Source organism: Phacochoerus africanus, chromosome 1 (assembly GCF_016906955.1).
Source record: "Phacochoerus africanus isolate WHEZ1 chromosome 1, ROS_Pafr_v1, whole genome shotgun sequence".
Classification (NCBI taxonomy): domain Eukaryota; kingdom Metazoa; phylum Chordata; class Mammalia; order Artiodactyla; family Suidae; genus Phacochoerus; species Phacochoerus africanus.
Genome location: NC_062544.1, coordinates 36506541 through 36527484, shown reverse-complemented (window position 1 = coordinate 36527484; position 20944 = coordinate 36506541). Strand labels below are relative to the sequence as shown.

Below are 20944 nucleotides of genomic sequence, written 5' to 3'. Positions count from 1 at the left end.
TTCCATTGAAGATCTTTATTTTAAAACTATTTCAGCTGTAAAACATGTAATATTCAGTTCCCAAAATAGCAGTTGGAACCCTCAAATCTCTTCTTTTCACAGTAATAAAATACATTTTAGATTCAGTGAATGTAATCAGAAATTTGATTGTTACCTTTAATAATGTATACTAAAGTTTGGCTTAACAAATTTGCTTTGTGCATGTATCTTGTGTATTCTCATGCTTTGGGAAAGCATGAAAAATTTTTATCTAGTAGATTCTGTAACAGTCACCAGAGATATATCAAAGCATAAGATGTAACATCCAGCCTTAAAGAATACATATTCTAGGAGTTCCCATTGTAGCTTAGGTTAAGAACCAGACTACCATCCATAAGGATGTAGGTTTGATCTCTGGCCTCGCTCAGTGGACTAAGGATCCGGCGTTGCCACAAGCTGAGGTGTAGGTCACAGATATGGCTCAGATCCTGTGTTGCTGTACCTGTGGTGAAGGCCGGCAGCTGCAGCTCCAATTTGACACCTAGACTGGGAACTTACATATGCTACAGGTATGGCCCTAAAAAGGGGGGAAAAAAAGGAATACTTATTTTAATACAGAACAGTGTACAGCATTTGGCCATAGGCATTACTTATTTTAAGTAGCACAAGTAACTACTTAAAATAACTATCTAACGCTCATAGTTCTTAGATTATTTGTATCATGTCCATAGTGACTATTATAGTAAAGGCAGGTACTTGGTAAAGAACTTGAAGTCACCAAACTATCTTTGAGTGCAACTAATTATTATTATTAAAAATTTAACTTACCAGAATGACGTAATTATGAACTGAATTTTAAAGAAAGGATAAATTGCCCAAAAAAAAAGTCTTTGGACCTCCCTGGTAGCCTAGTAGTTAAGGACTAGTATTGTTGCTGCTGTGGTGTGTCTTCGATCCCTGGCCCACTGGCCCATGAACTTCTGCATGCCATGAGTGTGTCCCCAAAAAAAAAAGAAAAGAAAAGATAAACTTTATGTGACTATATCATATAGCTAAATTATAACTCAGAAACAAGCTATATTCATAATATTTGCCCCCCAAAAAAAGAAAAGATAAACTTTATGTGACTATATCATATAGCTAAATTATAACTCAGAAACAAGCTATATTCATAATATTGAGATTTGAAAGAGTACAGTGAGCATTATTTAATTTTAAGTTTATATATAGTTTTACCAGGGGGTTATTTCTTAGGTTTAAAGAGCATTTTAAATATATGAAAGCAGTTCCTTTGAATTATAAAGATCTTTTATTTAAAAATTTTGTTCCTTTTTGAGCTAATAATTATGATTCTCCTCCCCCCTCTCCCTGCCACCGCTCCATGTCTCAAGAGTCATAGTGGACTAGGGGTGTGAGGTTGGCACTAGGTGAAGGATTCTTGCCTTCATAGTTCATCATCTAGTGGCATTGAGAGAATTGCAAGGATATAATTACCGAAATAGAGCTGTATGGTTAAGGTCTATATTAGATGTAACCAATGCTGTTAGTTTATTTGCCTTTGAAATAACTAATACAATTAGGTAAAGAAAGGTTTGAGTCTCAAAAGAATGATTTCTTAACATGAAAGAGAAATTCTTTTGGAGCTTATTTCAGTCATTTATGTGAAAGTTAGGTGAAAAATCTTTCTATGCCAGAATTAGAGAGTTATATTAGTAATTACTTTTCTGAATTTATTCCTTAACATCATTTAGAAATACTTGTATTTTCCCTAAATCTGAGAGACATTTAAAATTAGCTTCAAAAAAATTGGATCATTTGGTTGCTATCATTTTTCTTCCAATCTCAGAATGGCTCATTTTACTTCTTTTTATTGTTTTATTTTGAAATAACTTTAGACTTACAGAGAAGCTGCAAAAATTGAGAGTTTCCATATACCTTTTATCTCAAGATCTTGTTTAACCATAGTACAATGATAAAAAAAAAAAAAACAATAAATGTTAAACAGTACTATTAACTAACTACAAACCTTACTAGACTTTCACTGGTTTTCCCACTAACGTCCTTTGTCTTTTTTATGATCCCATTCAGAATTCCATACTGTGTGTAGTGATCATGTCTCCTTAGCCTCCTCTCATTTGTAACAGTCCCTCAGTCTTTTCGTGTTTTTCATGACCTTGCAACTTTGAAGAGTCCTGGTTAGATATTTTGTACAATGTCTCAATTTGAGCTCATCTCCTGTTTTTCTCATGATTAGTTTGAGATTGTGCCTTTTTTATAGATTGCCACTTAGGTCTTATGTTCTTCCCAGTACATTATAACAGAGGTAACAATATGTCTACTATCTTTTTACTGATGATATTACCATGATCACTTGGTTAGAGTGGTTTCTGCTGAGTTGCTACACTGTGAAGTTACTCTTTTTCCCTTTGAGTTTATAAGTGTTGGTGGGGAGGTACTTTGAGACTCTACAAATATCCTGTTTCTTTTCAAGCTTCCTCCCAATAATTTTAACATCCATTGATGGATGTTGCCTATACAGTTATTTATTGTGACATTCTATTAGTGACTGTTTTCCTGATTACTGCTACTTTTGTTACTTGGAATTCTTCTCTAAGAAGAATTTACTATTTTTAATAGTAATTTTGACAGTAAAACTAGACACTCATTATATAAAATACTAATGGTTATAAGAATGCTTTAAAAATTATATTTTCTTACAAAATAAACAGGAAAGTATTAAGACTCAGTTTCAGTTACTACCAGTGACATCAATTAAAATATTTAAAAAAACTTTCCTTTAATGTGTTTTCACAGTTTTTTAAATAACCGTATTATTCCTTGAAAGGTGTGTGTTTGTGAACCTGCATACATTCTTAAGTAAACCTTCCAGTAGTATTATTTCCTGATTTTATGAATTGATCTGGCATGTCTAATGCTAACTAACTATTGCCACTGTATTTTAGAATTAATGTATTATCCTTAGATTAAAAGCATGTAAGAAGAAATCCATAAGAACAAGAAATCTCTGTATTCTATTGTATTAATTTTCCTCGTTTGTCCTTGTATGAATGGAGATCTTCTATTTAGGCAGATATAATTTCTTCTTTTATTGTCTTAGGAAATCACCTTTGATCAAGGAATAATACTCTTTTAATTTTATAATCTTTACTCAGTTTCCTGGGCTAGATCTTTAGCCACATTTGTATAGATAATTAGGAATTTATATTCTAACCGTATAGTTCTGCTTCTCAATCTGTTCTGTCACCTGAGGCAAATTACTTTAAAATCAGGACCCATCTATTTCTCTGTCTATAAATTCAAAAATAAGTATGACCTGCTATTTTAATTTTTTAATGTTTTATTGCATTTACTTTTATTAATTCTTTCAGTTCCATTAGAAAATAAAATAGTTAAAAGCCATTGGCAAGAAAGATTGTTGCTTTACATCAATACTTTGTGTCCCATACAACTGAGCAATCCTGACTACATTGCCATTTGCTATTACCTGATTGTAGTGATAGTGCTGTGAGTATATGCACGTGCCCAAACCCATCAACCTGTACTCTTTTGTATGCCAGTTATGCCTCAACAAAGCTGTCCCCCAAAAAAGAATGTTAGTCTATAACCCCCAAACCTCTTCACATCTCTGCTCTAGTATGAAACCATACACTATTACTTGAGTCAGTGTATTAATCTTTTTAACACCAATGTAGAAAAAAATTTCTCTATATAGTAAAAAGGTATGTGGGACCATCCATTTTTCTTTTCAATCGTCCCAGTAAAGCCCAAGGTCAGCTATTCCTTACATCACAAAGATATTGTCAAATAATATATATAATTATGCCTCTGTATGTGAAGAAAAGCATTACATAAATATAACCTCATAATTTTTGCCATTGTTTTGCCACCTATTTACTTTTTAAAGGCCTCAGATAATGTATAAAAGGAGGCTTTAGTAAATGAAAGAAAAACTTTAAAAAAAAAAAGCCATTATAGTCATAGAATGAGAATTTTTATAGCAGCATGAAATTTGGCTCTAAAGTTCAAAACAGTTACATTTCTTAGTTGAATACAGAATCTGCAGTAGGCTCTAACACCCCAGTTTAGGTAAACAAGGAATGTTGTATTTTACTTTAGATCCCAGCACTGTCAAAAGAGATGTACTACAGGACAATCCTATTTACAGCCTGGGAGTCTCTTTAGTCCCTCTGTAAATCATCCAGGCCTGTGCGTAGGATTTTTGTAGGGGTAATAAATTTCAAATAAGATTGATTGTTAATTGGAGATAGAGTTGATTTCCTGTGTTGGCTCTGTCAGTTTCTTTAATAAATTATATAATCCTTTTCGTTAAATTATGTCTCTTAAGTCCTTTCCAGATTTCTTTAAGTTTCATCATCTCAAGACCAGTACCAAACCCAACACAGTCACATCGAGATACAGGTTTGGACATATTCTCTAATCAGCTTTAGGGAGATAAGGTGTCAGATCCTCTTTTCAAAGTTTAAGCACACAATACCTGCTCTATGACTAGTGCCAGAAGTTATAGGAGAAAGAGCAATCTGAGCTTGTAAATCAAGAAAGAATTTTAAAGCCTCTTCATGAAACATATCCCCAGGGTGCTTAGTACCTCTCAGATTGCACGGGGCCACTTCAGGTTTCTTCAAACTATTTTTTTTAATGCCGAATTAAGTCAGACTAGGGCCCCTCAGGCTTGATAGGTTGTGAAAGTATATATTTTTGACTACTTTAAATCTATCTAACATATAATGTTAAACTAGCTTAATCTTGGTTTTTATAAGAAACAGAAACCCTTCTGGAATGTTAGCTCTATGTTGTGCCCAGTGCCATGTAGTATGAATTCCTCTCTTTGAGCAAACTCAGCCTTTTTTTCCAAAGCAGTTAACTCTCTTTGGGATGCTTCAATCATTATTATTTTCTTGGAGTGTTATTTACTAGAAGTATCAGATCTATTTTTCACATAGTCTACTGTGAGTGTATTGCTAACTTTTAATGTTGTATATGTGAAAAAGTGAAAATATATTTGTCTTTGACTCATAAAAAGTCTCTCAGTTCAGCCATCAATAATACTCTTATTCTTACTCTGGGGATAGTACTAACAAATTGATTACCTGGTTTTAAGTTCAAAAAAGATTAAAAAATAATAAAAGTGTGAGACAGTACTCTTTAAAAGGGCAAATTGATAGTATATAAAGTCTATCTCAAGAATTAGAAAAGAAATAAATAAACAAGCAAAAGAAAATTCCAGGAAGGGACTATTTTATTGGACTAAAACATAAAATTAAAAAATGTTTTAAAGTGTGAGAAAAAGGCATGGCTAGCAACATCCATTCAGGTATCAGTAAGAGGTGATACCTGACCACTTGACATTAGAGAAGGAAACACAAGAATGTAGTGGTGGATATTATGGATCCTTTTGCTGTAAATGATACTTCATTATATTCTGAAAGCATGTCAGTATTAAAATTACCGATGCTCATTGTAATGACCCTGATTGATTAAGAAAAGTTTAGATTTTATTTATTATCATTTAATAAGGCAGAGAATGGGCAATGATTCTAACCTCATTTGTGAAAAAACTTGTTTTTAATTATTTTAATCAATTAAAGATAAAAGTCTCTCCTCTGAATTATTTGTGTGGAACACCTTATTTCCTGGAAGTCCTGGAAAAAGAAAACTTCCTTCTTAGCCAGGACATTGCTTTTTGGAGCTACACCCATGGCATATGGAAGTTCCAGGGCTAGGGACTGAGTCAGAGCTGTGGCTGCTGGCTTATGCCACAGAATTATGACCTATGTAGCAGCTCAGGTCAATGCTGGATCCTTAACCCGCTAAGCGAGCCCGTGGATCAAACCCGCATCCTCATGGATACTAGTCTGGTTCTTAACCCACTCATCCACAACAGGAATGCCAATAAAGATTTTTAAAAGTATATAGCAAATATGAAGATGTACATACTCTCATAATTACACTAAGAATTTAATCTCTTGGTAAATTAAGAAATGATCATCTTTCATTTGAGAGTCCATAAAGTACTCTGTTCTTTTTGGACAGTCCATCAAACTTTTCATTAGTCATCATGAGCAAATCTTATTCAGTGTTACTTTGAGAACCATACATTATGGACATATTTAACTTTTTTTTCTCTTTATGGCCTGCACCTGTGGCATATGGAAGTTCCCAAGCCAGGGATCTAATTGGAATTGCAGCTGCAGGCCTACACCAGAGCCACAGCAACACCATATCCAAGCCACATCAGCAACCTACAACACAGCTTGCAGCAATGTTAGATCCTTAACCCACTAATCAAGGCCAGGGATCACACCTGCATCCTCACACAGAGACTATGTCAGGTTCTTAACCCACTGAGCCACAACGGGAGTATAGTATATAGTGTATATAGTATATATAGATGAAGTATAATTCATTTACAATATTGTATTTGTTTCAGGTGTACAGCAAAGTGGTTCAATTATACGTACATATATTTTTTTTCAGATTCTTTTCCCTTACAGGTTATTACAAAATATTGAGTATAGTTCCCTATGCTATACAGTAGGTCCTTGTTCATTATTTGTTTTATATATAGTAGTATGTATATGTTAATCCTAAACTCCTAATTTATCCCTTCCCCCCCTTTCCCCTTTGGTAACCATAAATTCGTTTTCTGTTCTGCGAGTCTATTTCTGTTTTATATAAAAGTTCACTTGGGAGTTGCCATTGTGACTCAGTGGGTTAAACACCCATGCTGTCTCTGTGAGGATTTGGGTTTGAACCCTGGTCTCACTCAGTGGGTTAAGGATCTGGCATTGCCACAAACTGTGGCTTAGGTCACAGAGGCAGCTCAGATCTGGTGTTACCATAGCTATGACTTAGTCCTCAGCTACAGCTGTGATTCAACCCCTAGCCTGAGATCTTCCATACACTGTAGGTACAGCCCTAAAAAGAAAAAAAAAATGCACCTTTGTATAATTTTTTTTTAGATTTAACATATAAGTAATATCATATGATATTTATCTTTCTTTGTCTGGGTTACTTAGTATAATCCCTAGGTCCCTCCATGTTGCTGCAAGTGGCATTACTTCACTCTTTTTTATGGCTGAGTAATATTCCATTGTGTATATATACCACATTTTCTTTATCCATTCATCCATTAGTGGACATTTAGGTTGCTTCCATGTCTTGACTACTGCAAATAGTGCTTCTATGCATATTGGGATGCATGTATCTTTTCAAATTATGATTTTCTCCAGATACAGGGCATTTTTAATTTTTATGTACAAAAAAATAATAAACTACCCAATCCATATACTTAAAAAAATTTTTTTTATTGGAGTATAGTTGACTTACAATGTTGTATTAGTTTTAGGTGTACTTTTATGTGTCTTGAATTCTGTAGCATTTTGCAGACCTCTTGGTGGTTACTTAGGACTCATCTACTGCTACTTTTAAAAACAAATGTGTTACATAAGGTATCTTTTTGCTACCCTTCACTGTCTTACTATAGTTCTTTTGTTTTGTTTTGTTTTTTGTCTTTTTAGGACCACTCCTGAAGCATATGGAGGCTGACAGGCTAAGGATCAAATCAGAGCCATAGCTGCTGGCCTATGCCACAGCCACAGCAATGCAGGATCTGAGCCACTCTGCAACCTACACCACAGCTCATGGCAACACTGGATCCTTAACCCACTGAGTGAGGCCACGGATCAAACCCATGTCCTCACAGATACTAGTCAGGTTTGTTAACCACTGAGCCATGACGGGAACTCCTTAATATAGTTCTTAATATCGTTTTTTCATAATTATTGCTTCTGCCTGGTGATTGATGCAGTTCCAATGTGGGAAATTTGATAAGATCCCTAAGCTATATTTTTAGTAACTGCAGATTATCTTCCTTTTATTAATATCAATGCCATTCCTAACCCATTAAAAATAGGCTTGGTAATTGATACAGGTAAATATTAACCTTTGGCCATAACTATCTCTTTTTTAAAAAAAATGAATTAGTTCTTCCAATTATAAAAGGAATATATGTCCTTTGCAAAAATATCAGAAGTCGGAGTTCCCGTTGTGGCGCAGTGGTTAACGAATCCGACTAGGAACCATGAGGTTGCGGGTTCGCTCCCTGCCCTTGCTCAGTGGGTTAACGATCCGGCGTTGCCGTGAGCTGTGGTGTAGGTTGCAGACACGGCTCAGATGCCGCGTTGCTGTGGCTCCGGCGTAGGCCGGCAGCTACAGCTCCGATTGGACCCCTAGCCTGGGAACCTCCATATGCCGCGGGAGCGGCCCAAGAAATAGCAACAGCAACAACAACAACTACAACAACAAAAGACAAAAAAAAAAAATCAGAAGTCTAGAAAAACCTAAAAGCTAAAAAAGAAAGATCACCCCATAATACTGCTTCCAAAGATAGCCACGGTTAACTTTGTGATATTTATTTGTCTAGACATTTTAATCTTCATGCCAGAAACACACATGTGTATTGTTTTCCCATAATATTATTTTATTATAATCTTTTCTGTAATATGCTTTTTTTCAAACTTTCCAAGTGAAATTGACCAATAACTCTTAAATGGACACCTTGCTTTTAGGGGTAGTTCTTCTTAATTCTCTCAGATCAGACAGAGTAAGATTTAGAAGATGATGGATGTAAAGACTGAATAAATATAGATGAGAAGTGAAAAATTTCCACCCTTTTCATCCCTAGGATTTAGAAGATGTGAGGGCACTGACACTCAGGGACTCCATCATTACTGATGGGAATTATTTATACCTTTCATAAATTAAAACAAAATAAGAAAATACTGCCTGATATTGCCTGGTAACCTGCCATCTTGTCATTTCTCAAGTGGCCACTGATAAATATGCAAGGAAACATAATCAGATATATATTTGGAGCCTGAATTGAAATAATTCAGATTTGTCTACTTTAAAAAATAATAGAGATGAGGGCTGTTCATGTGTACATGCACATGTTGTTTTTTATTTTGTTTTGGTATTTAAATTGTCTCAAGGGGGGAACTCATATCGTCATTAAAAGTTTGATTATAACCAGCAGTCCCATTTGGGAATGGCGTTGTTAACTATTCCAGACTTCTGTCAGGACCTTATTTTAAGTAAGATGTTTTAAGTAAGATGTGACATTTTCTGAGGCTTTGCCAAAAATGACATCAAACATATAATTCATTTGAGTGCTGAGTTTCTTCAACATCTTGCAGCACTTAATCAAATTTGAAAAAGATATTCTTTTCACAACTTTATAGTGTAAACCTGTGAATATGTTGCATTAAAACTTTCTTTGGACAATTTAATCTGTGTGGTATTAGGCTGATTTTTTTTAATGATTAATGCAATATGCTGACAGTTTTAAAGGGTTGTATTTTCAGAATTCTTCACATAAACTCCTGGCAGATGGTATAGATGCAGGTTTTCAGTATTAGTAATTTTTCATACAAAAAACATAATCCATAAATTATATTAATATCTCTGTTTAAAATTTTGAAATGCTAGAAAATATAAAGAGAATGATGAAGTTCTCAGAACTAAGAAGATGTCAAAATATTAAGAATCATTAAGAATCTATTTTGAAGTACAAAAGGAGTTTATATTGATTTTTTTTTTTTAATGACTGCACTGGACTGTGAGCTTATTTAAAACATTATCTGGCAGTATGTTTAAAATGTGAAAGTAGGCTAGCCTTAAGCAGTGTCTTGAGCATCAGAAACTTCTGTCTTGAAAGTACTCTACATAGTTCTGTGCAACATCACAGAATTTTGGTCCTGAAAGTAGCATCCATCCCAACCCCTCCATTATATATAGGAAACCAAAGGCCAGGCAATGAAGGGGCTTCCTTAGAATCACACAGCAAAGGATTAGAACTGAGGTCCCCTGGCTTCTATCCTAGTGCTCTTTCTACAACTCTTATTCTTCAATTTGATCCAACCTTGAGTAGGAACAGTCTATAAAATTCTAATGGATATTTATTAAAATCCACTTTGGTTAGAATGAGAATAATTGTTTCTAAAACTTTCTCAACAAACCTAGAGCCTTTTAAAGAGCACATTATTATTATACTTGTTGTGTCTTTTCAAAGACTAAGCATGTAATTTTGGAATGAATGGCAAAAATTGTAATGTAGAAAATGTCAATGTCTAGCAACATAGCAGACTAAGAGTCCAATTATAGCTTCGAATACTTATATTTTAGGAAATTACTATAAACACTTACCATTTAAAGAAGCTTTAAAGAAAAAAAAAAAAAGCAGGCAAAATTAGCCCACTGAAGTAGAAGCAAGGAAATAATAAAGAGCAAGCATCAGTAAAATAGAAAAATGTTTTTAAAATGGGATTACAATAATAAATTACCATAGTAAAACTTCTTAGACCCTTACATGTAGTGGATAAGCAGAAAATTGATTTGATTTTGTTGTATTAGACATTTGTCACTTGATCTTTATTGGATGTCCTTTCAATCCAGGGAAAATAAGATCTACTTGCTATGCGCAAAGAGTCCATAGGGGAAGTTTCTTTTAACAGTGCTGGTTTTATTAGCTAGAAAAGAAATTGCTATTAATAAAAGCAGAAGATTGGATATAGCTTTTTGTGCTATGCAGTAGGACCTTATTGTTTATCCATTCTAAATGTAATAATTTGCATTTACTAACCTCAAACTCCCACTCCCTCCTCCTCCCCCTCGGCAACAAGTCTGTTCTTTTTGTCTGTGAGTCTGCAATCTCCTGGGATAGACCTGATGGAAAATAATATTTTAAAAGAATGTGAAAAAAGAAAGAAAGAAAGAAAACTCCTATGTGTGCACCAAAATGCATTTAATTATGGAAAAGTTTATTGCAGTGTTTTAAAAATAAAGGACTAAAAGATCTTGAAGTTAAAAAAAAGAACAGAGAGGAGTTCTCTCATGGCACAGCAGGTTAAGGAACTGGCGTTGTCACTGCAGTGGCTTGGGTCACTGTCGTGGCCCGGGTTCAATTCCTGGACCTGGGAATGTACATATGCTGCGGCTGCTGCCAAAAGAAAAGAGCAAGAGAGAGAGAAGCAGACAGAAACTCAAAAATGCAGATAAAATGAGATTATTCTCTCATGCAAACCATCTAGATATAAATACTTCAGAGCTAGTAGATTACTGAAGGACCCAAGTTTCTTTCATTTTGCTTTTGTGCCATTTCCTAGGGTATTTTTTAATATATATAATGATTTTTATTTTTTTTCCATTATGGCTGGTTTACAGTGTTCTGTCAATTTTCTACTGTACAGCATGGTGACCCAGTTACACATACATGTATACATTCTTTTTTCTCACATTATCATGCTCCATCCTAAGTAACTAGATATAGTTTCCAGTACTACACAGCAGGATCTCATTGCTAATCCATTCCAAAGGCAATAGTCCACATTTATTAGGGATTTTTATTGTCCACATTGCCCACCTTCAATGCTGTATTCCAGCAAGAGGGAGGGGAAAGATTAAGTATCAGACAAATGGCTTCACCTTAAAGGTGACCCAAAAATTGCACTCAGCAATTTTACTAATATCATATTGTCCTGAAATCATATGGCCATACCTCCCTCTCAGAAAGGCTATACTACAGTTGGGTGGCCAAATGCCTGGCTAGAAATTAGTGTCAGGAGTAGGAAGATAAGTGTTGATTCTATTATGAAAAAGTAAAAGGAGAGAATGAATTCATGGAAAAAATTAGCATATTCTGTTACATAATATAAACCAAGGCCTAGGAAGAACCAAAGAGACTATTTGGTCAGGAAAAACATGACCAAGTATCTGAGCCAGATTTTGAGAGATAAGTAAGATTTCACTGTAACATGAAAGGTAGTAAGTAGAGCCATAGTTGGAAGGGTGTCCTGCCAGGCAGGAGTCATAGCTGATTTATCTCCTTATCTTTGGTACTTGACAGAATGACTGATGAAGTAATAGGCATTCAATAAATTTGCTGAAGGAATGCGTGAAATTGACTTCTGTTTAAATGGATAATTATAGAATTTATAAGATAAGGGGAAGGAGAAAAATAAGAATGAAGGAAACCCAAGATAATTTTTTTTGAGCATGAATCCATGTTAAAATGAAGAGCACAGATGAACAAATAAAGTAACTGCAGATAATAAGAGCTAAGAAAAAATATAAAACAGGACAATGTGATATAGTGGCTGGAGGGCTACTTTTAATTGTGTGGGAATCAGAAAGGACCCAGTCACAGAAAGAATCCACAAACAGCAATTTGAACACAGAAAAAAAAATTAACAGCTTTATTGAGAAATAATTTAAAGTGAACAATTTTATGTTTTGACATACATATACACCTGTGGAACCTACACCACAATCAAGAAGATGGTGAACTTATTCTTCAAGGCCTAACATGTTTTCATGCCCCTTGACAATCCCCTCACCAAATCCCAGGCAACCACTAAAGTTTTTCCTATCACTATAAAATAATTTCTGTTTTCAAGAATTTTATTTAAATAGAGTCATGCACTGCCTATACCATTTTTGGTGTGGCTTCTTGCACTCAGCATCAGCATTTTGAGACTTATCCATGTTATTGTGTATATCAGTAATTTATTCCTTTTACACTAAATAGTAATCCATGATTTAGATATACAAGTTTTTATATAGCCGTATGCTTTTATCTTTCTTTGGTAAATATCTTTAAGTAAAATGACTAGGTCATGTGATAGGTGTATGCTTTGTGTCTTTAACTTTTTAAAGACTGCCAAACTATTTCCCAAACCAGTCGCTCCATTTCACATTCCTGCAAGCAGTGTATGAGACATTCTGTTACTCTCCATCCTCATTAACACTGGTATCGTCACTTTTAATTTTGGTCATTCTAGTGGTTTGTAATGTTACCTGTGGTTTAATTTGTATTCCTCTAATTGAAAATGATGTGAAGCATCTTTTCTTTGTCATCAATTGATATTTTTAGTGAGGTCTTCTTAAATAATTTGCCAATTTTTATTGTGTTCTTTATGTTATTGGTCTTTGAGTTCTTTGAATAAGCTGGATACAAGTCCTTTATCAAATATATGGTTTGCCAATATTTTCTCTCAGATAGTGACTTAGTTTTTCATTCTCTTGACAATTTCTTTGAAAAAACAAAACTTTTAAATTTCAGTGAAGCTTAATTAACTAACTTTTTTGATTTTAGATGGAGTTTTAGATACTGGATATAAGAAATCTTTGCCTTAGGTTTTTTTTTTTGGGGGGGGGGGGTGACTGGCTTCTTTTACTTAGTGTATTTTCAGGGTATCCATTTTGTATCATATATCAGTACTTCATTCCTTTTTACTGACATGTAATGTTCCATTGTATAGATATACCAGAATTTTATTTATCTACTAATCAGTTGAAGGACCTTTGAGTTTTTCCCACTCCTTGGTTGTCATGAGTAATATTTCTGTGAACATTCTCGTACATTCACTTTGCTTTAAGCCTTCACAGCAGTCTCCTCAGAGGCTACTGTGCTTCTACAAACAGGTTCTTTAGGATTTTTGAAGTTTTTGTTAACAAATTCCTCAACAGCTTCTGCCCACTATAAGGGTCCAAACCCATTTACATAAATTTAATTTTAGGATTTTGTTAGGGTAGCACCTTACTTCCAGACACTCTTCTGTATGTGTTACAATAAATACAAGATATGTTACAGTAAATACAAGGTTATACACACATGCACACACACGAGATCCTAACAACAAATTAAAAATTCCTATCCATCAGATACTTTTTCCTTTTGGCTTCCAACTATATGTTTTTCCCAGAATCTTCTCAGCACCCTTCTCCTGTCATCCTCCTAACCATCTTCACCTGACACAGTTTAATGACAACTACAGCAATAATAGCAACTACCATTTTATAGATGTTTAACATGTGCCAGCTCTTTATTAGAAGCTTTGTATATATAATATTCACTTGGATTTAGTTGTCACATAGCAACCCTATATAGATGGATATTACTATCCCCATTTTATAGAAAAGGGAACTGAAACTCAGAGGGGCTAATTTTGCCACACAGTTGTGGAACTAGGAAAATCTGAATGTTTGGGTTTTTCTAGTGTATTAACCTGCATCAGAAAATCTGTGCTCTTTTAAACTCTCCCGCCCCCTGCCCCCATTTCTCTGGAAGGTTTTCAAAGATTTAGTTCGCATTTCTTCTCACTGACTGAAAAAGAGTGCAGCTCAAGTACCATCATCTTATACCTTTGGCTCTCCCTTTTATATAGAATTCAAATAACCCAACTCAAATATGCCCACTAAAGGTTTTCCCTTTCAACAATGAAATTATATTTTTGGGGTAATTTTACAAGATTTTCCATGTTAGCTTAACTGTTTTCAAAAAATTTACTGAAGAAACCAAGATATACAATCAGGAGAATGCTGTTATTTCTTTTGGTGACAGATAACATTTATAGAATCTAAATTTTAAAAAATCAATGAGGTGTCATGGTTAAAACAGAGCCTTTGAAGTCAGAAAAATCTAGGTTTGAGTCTTAGCTCTTCCACTCTGCTCTTTGATAAATTACGTATCTGAGTATTTCTTTCTTTTTTTTTTTTTTTGTCTTCTTATGGTCACACCTGTGGCATACGGAGGTTCCCAGGCTAGGGGCTGATTCAGAGTTTTAGCCACCAGCCTATGCCAGAGCCACAGCAATGAAGGATCCAAGCCGCGTCTGCTACCTACACCATAGCTCACAGCAATGCCGGATCCTTAACCCGCTGAGCGAGGCCAGGGATCAAACCCACATCCTCATGAATGCTAGTTGGGTTCATTAACTGCTAAGCCATGGTGGGAATTCCACATATCTGAGTAATTCTTAAGGTCTTGGTCTCATTCACAATTTAAGCCACAGAATAGGATACTGAGATAGTACAAAACATAGAACAAAGAACTGAATAGCCAAACTTCAGAAAGGGCAGGAAGACCAAGGCCTTGGATACAGGACATCTTGGACTCTTACCAGGATCATCAGATAGTACACCCTATCTTCTTTCTGACTTTCCTGAGCACCCACCTCACAGATGTCAGACCCTGATTGATTGGTCATGCGGCACTCTTTCCTTGGGGGCAAAATCTGTTATTAGAGGAAGGGATCAGAAATACACTAGAGATTCTCATACTAAATGAAGTAAGTCATATAGAGAAAGAAAAGTACCATATGATATCACTTATATGTGGAATCTAAAATATGGCACAAATGAACCTATCTACAAAACAGAAACAGACTCTCGGACATAGAGACCAGACTTGTGGTTGCCAAGGGGAAGGGAGGAGGGAGTAGGATGGACTGGGAGTTTGGGGTTAGTAGATGCAAACTATTACATTTAGGATGGATAAGCAGTGAGGTTCTATTGTATAGCACAGGGAACCATATCTACTCTCTTGGATAGACCATGATGGAAGATGCACAGCAGAAATTGACACGACACTGTAAATCAACTATAATTTTTTAAAAAGTTAAAAAGAATGAAAGAAAGAAATACAGTAGGCAAACGAAAAGCACACCTACAACACTTGGCCTCTCCTAGCCTAACACTTTCCTCATCTATGAAATGAGAATGTTTATTTGTTTATTGTAAGGTTTAAATACGTAAATGCTATAGTATCTCTGGTGGTCACTCTGGTGGCAGTAGTGATGGTGGCAGTAATGGTACAGAAGCTTTGCTCTGTGGTGGAAGTTGATCGTAAGGTTCAGGACCTCAAGTGGTGTCTGCAAGGAGTTCATAGGAATGTTCTGCCCTTTCTTTACCATGAATTAGCTAAAGGGATAATCAAAGCGTATGCTCTCATTCCTCCAGAAAATTGGCTCTGTTCCCTCCTAAGCATGTAACTTGGTGCTGGAAGATTAGTTTTGCAGTGTATTGTGGTATTCAGCTCTTCCCCTGAGTTCCCTCTACTTCTACCCTTGTGCTGAACCAAGTCACCACCCATCTTCTGTGGTCCACTTCATGTATGTGACTAGAGGGGATGACACTGAGGTAATACAGCCTTTTGACATTAGTTGGCACATTGCCTTATTCCAAGTAGGGTATCTGACAGTGTCTGCTTTATATGCATTATTATACTGACCTCAAAGGCTTCAGAAAATTGAATTCTGTTAGTTTTGTCATGGGAAGGATAAAGTCCCTTAACCTGATGTGATGTTTAATTTTATATATCAACTTAACAGGGCCACACAGTGCCCAGATATTTGGTCAAATGTTATTTTGGGTAAGTTTTGGATGAGATTAGCAGTCCATTTGTTAGGCAAGTAAAGCAGAATGCCCTCCCTAGTGTAGAAGGCTCTCACCCATCAGTAAAAGACATGAATAGAACAAAAAGGCTGATTTTCCTGAAAGTAAGAAGTAACTCAAACTCCTCCTACCTAACTGCCTTGAGCTGGGCCACCAGTCTTTTCCTGCCTTCAGAATCAAAGAGAAACAATAGCTCTTCCTGGGTTTCAAACCTGTGGCTTTTGGATGGGAAAAAAAAAAACATCCAAACCAGCTCTCTCGGTTCTTAGAACTTCATACTCAGAGTGGATCTCTAGTTTGCAAACTGCACGTTTGGGACATCTTAACTTCTATAGTATTTTGAGCCATTCCCTTGTGATAAATCACTTTCTACTTATGATCCTGTTCTGTTTTTCTAGAGAAGCCTAAAACACCTGATGAATTCAAAACAAAAACAAAAAACTTTTTTTTTTCCCCAGCTCTGTGTTGGTTTTTCAATAATCCTAGTCTGTCCAAAAGGGGAAGAAAGGAGGAGAGAAGTCTTTAAATAAAGATAGCCCCCCTAAACAGTATATTTAATCAATAATAATTTAGCATCCTGGCCGACAGTTGGAAAACAGATCACTACCCACACAAAAAGCACTGTAGAAAACAGTTCCCAGTTTAGCAGTTGATACCCATTGTTTTTACCTTGAGGTATCTATATATTATCCTAAGAAGAAATAAAAAATGAAAATAAGACCAGATGGTATTAATATTTTTCTCACTTTTAATAAGTGTAATGCAGTCTTACCTTGGATCTTTTCTACTTGTTTCTTCTTGATTTCAGTGTAATAATGTCTTTCACTTCCTTTCTTAAATGGTTGCATAATGTTACTGCTGTGTTCCACAGAATATCTCCCACAGTCCTGTCCACTTTTCTTCCCACCCACCCCACCTCGTTCCCTTAGTGGTTGCATATTGAACATGAGCAAAGTCGTTCTTCCAGGGTATGCAAAGCCCTTTGGGATTATTGAGAGTCAATGGTGTTATATAAATGTCAGATTGTTTCACAACAGTTCTTAAAACAATGAGATAATGTCTGTTAAAGGATTTTAAGTTCCATGGAGAAGTTCAGGGCATAAAAACAAGTCATTTTTATCATGTTATATCCCTATATTTTTGCTATACTACTTAAAACATTATCATATTCTTTAAAGATATAAAAACATTTTGTTTGAAGCCATAATATAGGATACAACACAAAAACATTTTGTGTTGTATCCTGCTGACTATATAGAACCAAATAGCTAAATTTTTATTTTGTTGCTTCATTTTGTTATGTGAGTATATTAAATTTGTCACCATGAATGCCAGCTGGAGTAAAATTAGAAATCTAAACTATTCTCTTTTTAAGATTAAGTATGGTGTTTATCTCTTAATTTAAAGCTTTGTGCTTGTGCAATACTGAATATTTTTTCTGTATGTATAGTGATTCACTGAGTTTTACAAAGACCTCAGTGAATTCACTTATTTAAAATAATTCCCTAATCCCTTTTTCTATCTGAACTTCAGACCCACATTTCAACCTCCTTTTTTAAACGCATTTGCTTAAAACTAAGAGTAACCAAAATTAAGTGTATTTTCTTCCTGATAAAAACAAGCCCCAGACCTAACTTCTCTACTACTATTATTAATGGCACCACTGTACTTCCAATCAGGCAAGTTTAAAAAATCTTAGTATCATCTTTGGCTTAGTATTGTCATTTCTTTACTCACCCGTTACCTCTACTCACCCTTCATCCATACCCCGTAGGTAACCCTGTACATTTTTACCTGTCTTTGCAGTTCTGTTACCTCATCCATTGCTCTTAGGTATGTCTTTCACTACCTCTTTCTAAAATATCATCATTAATTCCTAATTGGTTTTCTTATCTCTGATGTTTCCTTATTCCAGTTAGTCCTACAGTTGTGGAGTTAAAACATATAGACATGAGGTTTAATCCTAGCTTCATCTCATGTTAGTTGTTTTCCTTAGGAAATTTACTTAAATACTCTGAACCTCGGTTTCTTTACCTTGAGAATAACTTACCACATGAGTTGATTCACTAGGATGATATATTGTTCTAGTCTATACCTGGTTGGTTTTATTGTTCAAGAATCATTCAGGCTAGCTTAAGTAAAAGGGAGATTTTTATAAGCATACAGTTGAATCTCATGAATACCCAATGACAGAAGTGAGAGAATAGCGATATAGAATGTAACCAGATACTAAAGCTGTTCTCCTTTCAAAGATATGTAATGTCCTTTCCTCTTTGTAACCCTGCTTTTCCTTCTACATCTGCCCTATACGCTGCTTTCTATACACAATCCTGTCTTCCTATTCTCCTTTAGAATTTTGTGTTGCACGCAGTCTCACAATGACCACTCCAACTCCAAATATGCACATCCTTTTGCCTACTACCAACCGGCTCAGCCTCACCATATTTTCAAGAGAGGATGCTGATTGGCCTATCTTATATTTTGACTAGCTATAGCAGTCATAGTCCATCATGAGCATACATGGCTCACATGCCACCCCTGACTCCAGCTTCTGAGGCTAATAGAGCAGCGGTTGTGAACAAGAAAAGATTCGATTAGAAGTGGATATGGATAAGGACTGGCAGCTACAGAAATTTTAGGTTGAGTGCTTAGCATAGTGTGTTCAATGAGTAGTAGTTTTTTAGTATACCCAAATAAACTAAAGGTAAGCCCTGATTTTTCTTTTCCTCCCTGCCTCCCTTTCTTAGATACACATATACACATACATATGAAAACACACAAACTAAAAAAATCTGTAGTTAGCAACATGGGCCTGGAGCTGTCAAATTTGAGTTAGAGCTATAAATCTATTACTTAAGGCCTATGTGATCTTGGACAAATTACTTTATCCTTCGGTTTCTTCACTTGTAAAATGGGAATGACATTCTTTCAGTTGGGAATCTTAATGGTTTCAAATAGTTAATCAGACTTACTCTAAAAAGCTCCTGCTGGAGCTGTAGGTAGTACTGATTTCAGGCACAGCTATACCAGAGGCTTAAGTGGTGTTAGGTAGACCTTGATTTTCTCCATGTCTCCATCTTTTAATTCTGCTTCCACATCCCCAACTGAGTCCCCGTGTACACACCCTTATTTGAGCCATTCAGGCTTTATCACCCATGGGTTTAAGTAGTTGTACCAACTCCTTACATCTTCCCAGATTCTAATCCAGTAGACAAAGGATGCTTGCCTTTTTCCCAGAGATCTCAACAAAAATCTCATACCATCTCATTGCTGCTGATACTGTCATGTGCCCATCCTGAAGTGAATACTGTAGCTGTAGAATTAAAGCCTAATTGACCAGTCCTAAGTCACATACCATTTCTCAAGCCAGATAGAGTCAGCACTCCTATAATCACAGGGGTGACTCAGGGCTGCAGTTAGTGTTGTATCCACCCACAATGGTGATGCCAACCTCACAGGACTGTCCAGAGGATTAAATCAGATAAGGTAAGCAAAAACCCTGATCTATGCCCATCCTGTTCTCTAGAAAACTATATGCAGAGTTCTCCAGATCTGCTGTAAAACAGATTTGAAGTCTTTTCTTCCCCAGACAGATTCCATATTCTCTTCTAAGTAGCCTTATGGATCCTTGATTACACCCTACCCTTTCTTGCCTGTGTGATATTGCTTATGCAATTCTATTGCATAATTCTTCTGTTGTCTTAGTCTATAGAATTTGTGTTCTGCATGTCCCATCTTAAACACTCCACATCCTATGAACCTTTCCCAAATTCTCCTAGACTCTTCAAAATCTCACAAAATATGTGGTTGCTGGGGCCTTTGTCAGATGATTCAGATGATTCACCAATCTTCATTTCTAGCTCCACACCTTAGACACATTTCAAAATACATTTCCCTGGATATCTCAATGATTTTTTTTTAAATGGCCACACCTGTGGCATATGGAATTTCAAAGGCCAGGGACTGAATCCAAGCCACAGCTGTAATCTGCAGCAGTGCTGTATCCTTTAACCCACTGTGCTGGGCCAGGGATCCATCCACACCTCTGCAGAAACCTGAGCTGCTGCAGTCAGATTCTTAACCCACTGCACCACAGCAGGAACTCCTCTCAGTGAATTTCTTGTGATATTTACCATATTCTGCCTTGTTATAATCCTATGATATCAATCTATAGCATATATTCTGAAGGCTCACAATAAATATTTCTTTCATTGAATTAAACATAATTTCAACTAAATATATATAATTTGTGGAACTTTAAATCATTTAGTTTGCTCAAGAGAAAATTTTAATCTTACTTTAGTATATCTTAGATATTTAGCAATGATCTAGTAAACTAAATATATAGTTAATTCCTTATTTTCCATGGTGCTGATATTATTTATACCATATAAACCTTTTTGCCCTAGGTTTGCTTTCTCCTTTATGTACATTAGGATTCTATATTTGATATTTTAAATTAGAATGTGGCTCATTTACAATGTTGTGTTAGTTTCAGGTGTACAGCAAAATAATTCAGTTATACATACATACATCTTTTTTTTTCAGATTCTTTTCCCTTATAGGCTGTTATAAAATATTCGGTATAGTTTCCTTTTCTGTATAATAGATACTTGTTGGTTATTTATTTTATGAATAGTAGTGTGTATTTATTAATCCCAAATTCCTAATTTATCCCTACCACCTCTTCCCC

At 35.4% G+C, this 20944-nt stretch overlaps 1 protein-coding gene across 2 annotated transcripts in view; it reads left to right on the top strand.

Moving 5' to 3' along the window:
• The window catches only part of CWC27 (CWC27 spliceosome associated cyclophilin), a 254402-nt gene that overhangs the window by 125465 nt on the left and 107993 nt on the right, over positions 1-20944 (top strand). The window lies entirely within an intron of this gene.